The sequence below is a fragment of the Felis catus genome, chromosome F1, assembly GCF_018350175.1.
Source record: "Felis catus isolate Fca126 chromosome F1, F.catus_Fca126_mat1.0, whole genome shotgun sequence".
Lineage (NCBI taxonomy): Eukaryota > Metazoa > Chordata > Mammalia > Carnivora > Felidae > Felis > Felis catus.
This window is the reverse complement of record NC_058384.1, coordinates 57,641,634-57,647,085: the sequence shown is the minus strand read 5'-3', so window position 1 is coordinate 57,647,085 and position 5,452 is coordinate 57,641,634.

The window sequence follows — 5,452 nt, the reverse complement described above, 5'->3', positions numbered from 1 at the left end:
GGACCAGGGAGCTTGCGGGAGCCGGAATCAGGGCGGCCGGATGCGACCAGGCGCGCGGGGCCTGAGAACAGGGGCTGGCGGGGAGCTGGCGGTGCGCCCGGGCTCTCCGTGCCGCAGGTCGGAGTTGCACTGGGCGGCGGAGAGCGCCCTCTGCAGGGCTTAGGGCGCGGTGCGCTCCTCCCAGCAGCCTTCCCCGGGGCCACGGTTTGGAAGGTGGGTACTGGCACAAGATCCGGAGGCTTCAGGGCAGAAGGGAATGTCCAACTGGCGCTGCAGGCACTGACTTGTCTCTTTCAAATCAGGTCATGTTTCAAACCACAAGGTCAGTCATCAGGGTCAAGGTGGTTTAAGAGTATTAGGCTCCTGGGGCACCTGGGTGGCTCAGTCGGTTAAGCGTCCAACTTCAGGTCATGATCTCTCAGTCTGTGAGCTCGAGCCCTGCGTCGGGCTCTGTGCTGACAGCCCAGAGCCTGGAGCCTGCTTTGGATTCTGTCTCTCTCTCTGCCCCTCCCCACTCATACTCTACCTCTCTCTCAAAAATAAACAAACATTTAAAAAAAGTTTAATTATCCTGACACTTGAAAAAGAATGAAACTGCACCTCTACCTTACATCAGACACAAGGATCACCAAAATACGTGACAAGACACCAAAAGCAAAAGAAAAATAAACAAGTGGGACTAGTCAACCTAAAATGCTGGTGTCTGGCAAAAGAAACCATCAACAAAATGAAAAGACAACCTACAGAATGGGAAAAATTATTTACAAATCATGTATCTGATAAGGGGTTAATATCCAAAAAGTATGAAGAACTACAATTAAATTGCAAAAGAAAAAAAATCCAATTTAAATATGAGCAGCATTGGGCACTTGGCTGGCTCAGTTAGTAGAGCATGCAACTCCATCTCGGGTTCGAGCCCCACATTGGGTGTAGAGATTACTTAAAAATAAAATTTTAAAAAAATTTTTTTAATGTTTATTTATTTTTGACAGAGAGAGAGAGAGACATAGCATGAGCGGGGGAGGGGCAGCGAGGGAGACACAGAATCCAAAGCAGGCTGCAGGCTCCAAGCTGTCAGCACAGAGCCTGACTCGGGGCTCGAACTCAGACCGCGAGATCATGACCTGAGCCGAAGTCCGACGCTCCACCGACTGAGCCACCCAGGCGCCCCTAAAAATAAAATTTTAAAGGGGCGCCTGGGTGGCTCGATCAAACTACCGACTTTGGCTCAGGTCATGATCTCCAGGTTTATGAGTTCGAGCCCCACACGGGGCTCTGTGCTGACAGCTTGGAACCTGGAGCCTGCTTCGATTCTGTGTCTCCCTCTCTCTGCCCCTCCCCCACTTGCACGCCTGCTCTCTCTCTCTCTCAAAATAAACATCAAATATTTTTTAATAAAAATTAAAAAATGAAATCTTTTAAAAAATGAAAACTTAATAGACATTTTTCCACGTAAGACATACAATCGCAAACAGGTACAGGTACTTGACATCACTCAGCAGGGAAATGCAAATCAGAACCACAGTGAGGTATCACCTCACATGTGTTGGGATGGCTGTTATCAAAGAGAGGTAAGCGTTGGGGAGGATGTGGAGAAAAGGGAAGACTTGTACACTGTTGGTGGCAATGCAAATTGGTGCAGCCACTATGGAAAACAGTATGGAGGATCCTTAAAATTTAAAAACAGAGCTGCCAGGGCGCCTGGGTGGCTCGGCCAGTTAAGCATCTGACTTCGGCACAGGTCACGATCTCACGGTTCGTGAGTGCAAGCCCTATGTCGGGCTCTGTGCTGACAGCTCGGAGCCTGGAGCCTGCTTCGGATTCTGTGTCTCCCTCTCTCTCTGCCCCTCCCCCTCTCGCACTCTGTCTCTCAAAAATAAAATAAACATTTTTTAAAAAATTAACTAATAATAATAAATAAAAACAGAACCGCCATAGATTCCAGCTATTCCACTTCTGGGTATTTATCCAAAGAGAGTGAAAACACTAATTTGAAAAGATTTATGCACCCACATGTTCACTGCAGCATTATTTCCAATAGCCAGGACATGGAAACAACATAAAGATCCACTGGACAGATGAACAGATACAGAAAATGTGGTGTGTGTATACAGTGGAATATTACTCAGCCTTATTAAAAACAAATGAAATCATGCCAGTCAGGACAAAGTGCATAGACCTTGAGGCTATTACGCTAAGTGAAATAAGTCAGAGAATGACAAATACTAAATGATCTCATTTACATGTGGAATCTAGAACAAAACAAAAACATAAACAGCTCACTGATGCTGAGAAAAGACTGGTTTGCCAAAGGCAGGAGGTGGGGAGGTGGGCAAAACAAGTGAAGGTGTCAAAAGACCCAAACTTCCTGTCGTAAGATAAATGGGTTTCTGGGGATGTAACATACAGTCTATTGACTATGGTTAACAAATGCTGTGTTGTGAAGGTAAAAGTTGTTGAGAGATTAAATCTTAAAAGTTCTCAACACCAGAAAAGAACTTGTAACTGTGTGAGGTAATGGGTGTTAGCTAGACTTAACTGTGATCATTTCATAACACACACACACATCATTATGCTGCACACCTTACATACAATGTTGTATGTCAATAAAAAAAAAATAAGGCAATTACCCCCTCTCTGCCCCACCCATTTGTGCTCTCTCTCTTTCAAAAATGAATAAACATAAAAAATTAAAACATAAAAAAAATTAAGACATAAAAACAAAAAGGGGGCACCTGGGTGGCTCAGTCAATTGAGCATCCGACTTCGGCTCAGGTCATGATCTCGCAGTTCATGAGTTCGAGCCCCGCGTAGGGCTCTGCGCTGACAGCTCAGAGCCTGAGGCCTGCTTCAGATTCTGTGTCCCGCCTCTCTCTCCACCCCACCCCTGCTTGTGCTCTGTCTCTGTCTTTCAAAAATGAATAAACATAAAAATTTTTTTTAAAAATAAGGTGATTGCAATAGAGATATTACACTAGGTCTCAACTCTGAACACAGCAAAGACAAGTGGGGATTTACAGCCAACATGCAGAGAGTGGGGATCAGTGGATGGAAAATTACTTAACAGGGACCATCAAGGGTAGGAGGATTCTTGATAAACCGAGTTCGCAGGATTCTTGCTGAAGGCAGGCCGAGGTCTTCCACAGCAACGGTGGATGAGGAACTCAATCCAATAATGAAAGTGATCAGAGATCAAGGGTGAGGGTGCTCTCTCAACTGACTTAGCAGGATTCTTGCTAAACTGGGCTATGCAGTCCTGGCCAGGGTCAAGGTTGAGGCCTAGTGGAGAAGGGGCTTCAGAGGAACCTGACTAGTTTGGTCAAGGAGAGAGGCACTGTCAGGTTAGGACGGTACAATTCAAGATCCACCAGAATCGTCAAAGATTAGGGGGAAAAAAAGAAAAGAGAAGTGAAGAGGAAAGAAGCGCCTGGGTGGCTCAGTCGGTTAAGCGTCCAAACTCTGCTCAGGTCATGATCTCACGGTTTGTGCGTTTGAGCCCCGCGTCGGGCTCTGTGCTGACAATACAGAGCCTGCTTCGGATCCTGTCATCCCCTCTCTGCCCCTCCCCTGCTAGTGCTCTCTCAAAAATAAGTAAACATTGGGGCGCCTGGGTGGCTCAGTTGGTTGAGCGTCCGACTTCAGCTCAGGTCATGATCTCACGGTTGGTAAGTTCGAGCCCCGCGTCGGGCTCCGGGCTGATGGCTCAGAGCCTGGAGCCTGCTTCCGATCCTGTGTCTCCCTCTCTCTCTGCCCCTCCCCCATTCATGCTCTGTCTCTCTCTGTCTCAAAAATAAATAAAAATGTTAAAAAAATAAATAAAAATAAATAAATAAGTAAACATTTAAAAAGAGAGAGAGAGAGAGAGAGAGAGAGAGAGAGAAGGAGAGAAAATTGCCCACACGAATGGAGATTATCTTAAATCGATAAAGGGAGAGTCCCCAAAGCACAGCGAATCCTTTTTCCCAGCCGACAATACACACTGGGGGCCCTTTAGTGCTCTGGGAAGATCGGTCCTTGAACGCGGTTCTTCACCATAGTTATTTAGGCCTAAACAGATTCGATGTGTCCTGTTCTCTCTTCCAGTCCCAAGTCACCCTCTCCTTCCCTGACTCCAGTGAAAGCCAGGAACTGTGTTCAGAGTACAGAGGTCAGAATTGCTTCAACTGCTAACGGTACATCAGTGACCTTGCCCCTTCTAGGAATGAGCTGGAAGAAGAAGGGGATTCGGTAAATCTAGCTTCCTACGAAGAAATGGTGATTGATGGTGAAGTGCGCCATGAGAATAGAGTGAAGGGCAACACTCCCCGGCACGACACAGGACTCACCCCCATCCTCCACGTTCTCCACAGACGAGAGAGCTCATGGGCACTAATTTTGTGTATTTCTGTTTATCCCCCTCCCTGATTTCTATTCAGAAATTTATTTTTTAAATTTGTATTTATTGGGGCGCCTAGGTGGCTCAGTTGGTTAAACATCCGACTTCAGCTCGGGTCATGATCTCACAGTTCATGGGTCAGAGCTCTGCATCAGGCTCTGTGCCGACAGCTCGGAGCCCGGAGCCTGCTTGGGATTCTGGGTCTCCCTCCCTCTCGCCCCTCCCCTGCCCATGCTCTTTCTCTCAAAAATAAACATAATTTTTTTTAATTTGTATTTATTTATTCATTTAAATAATCTCCACACCCAATGTGGGGCCTGACTTCATGACCGCAAGATCAAGAGTCACATATTTCTCTGACTGAGCCAACCAAGCACCTCTCTTCTGAAATTTTTTCTCTACAGAACTTTAAAAAAAAATTTTTTTTAATGTTTACTTATTTTTGACAGAGAGAGAGAGAGAGACAGAGCATGAGTGGGGGAGGGGCAGAGAGAGAGAGGGAGGCACAGAATCCAAAGCAGGCTCCAGGCTCCGAGCTGTCAGCACAGAGCCCGACGCGGGGCTTGAACTCACAGACCACGCGATCATGACCTGAGCCAAAGTCACTTCACCGACTGAGCCACCCAGGCGCCCCTCTCCAGAACTCTGAAAGGAAAAATCTGCTTCTCCATTTCAATGGCAGACTTTACAGTTGGCATGATTTTTCAACGTCATCATTTCCAAACCTTAGCCGGGGACAGAGCTAACTTAACCCTTTCTCCTCACAGGGCGCTGGGAATGGAGGTTCATTTCAGTCCCAGAACCCAGCCAAGGAAGAGCTGCTCTTCACTGGCCACTGGCCAGTCTCCTCGCCGTCACCGGCCGTCGCGCCTCGGGTGGATCGTGTCGTTCACGATGCACCCCGACCCCCACCAACCGCAGGAGGTAAACGTCCGTGGAGTCCGCTGATTCCTTTGCAAGGAAGCTCTCTGCCACGCTACTCAGAAAAGGGTCAAGAAAAATGCATGACGGTGACCGAAATTCTAATATAAAATGAGAAAAGCCACGGAAGCAGACTCAGAAATACCAAAGGGAAAG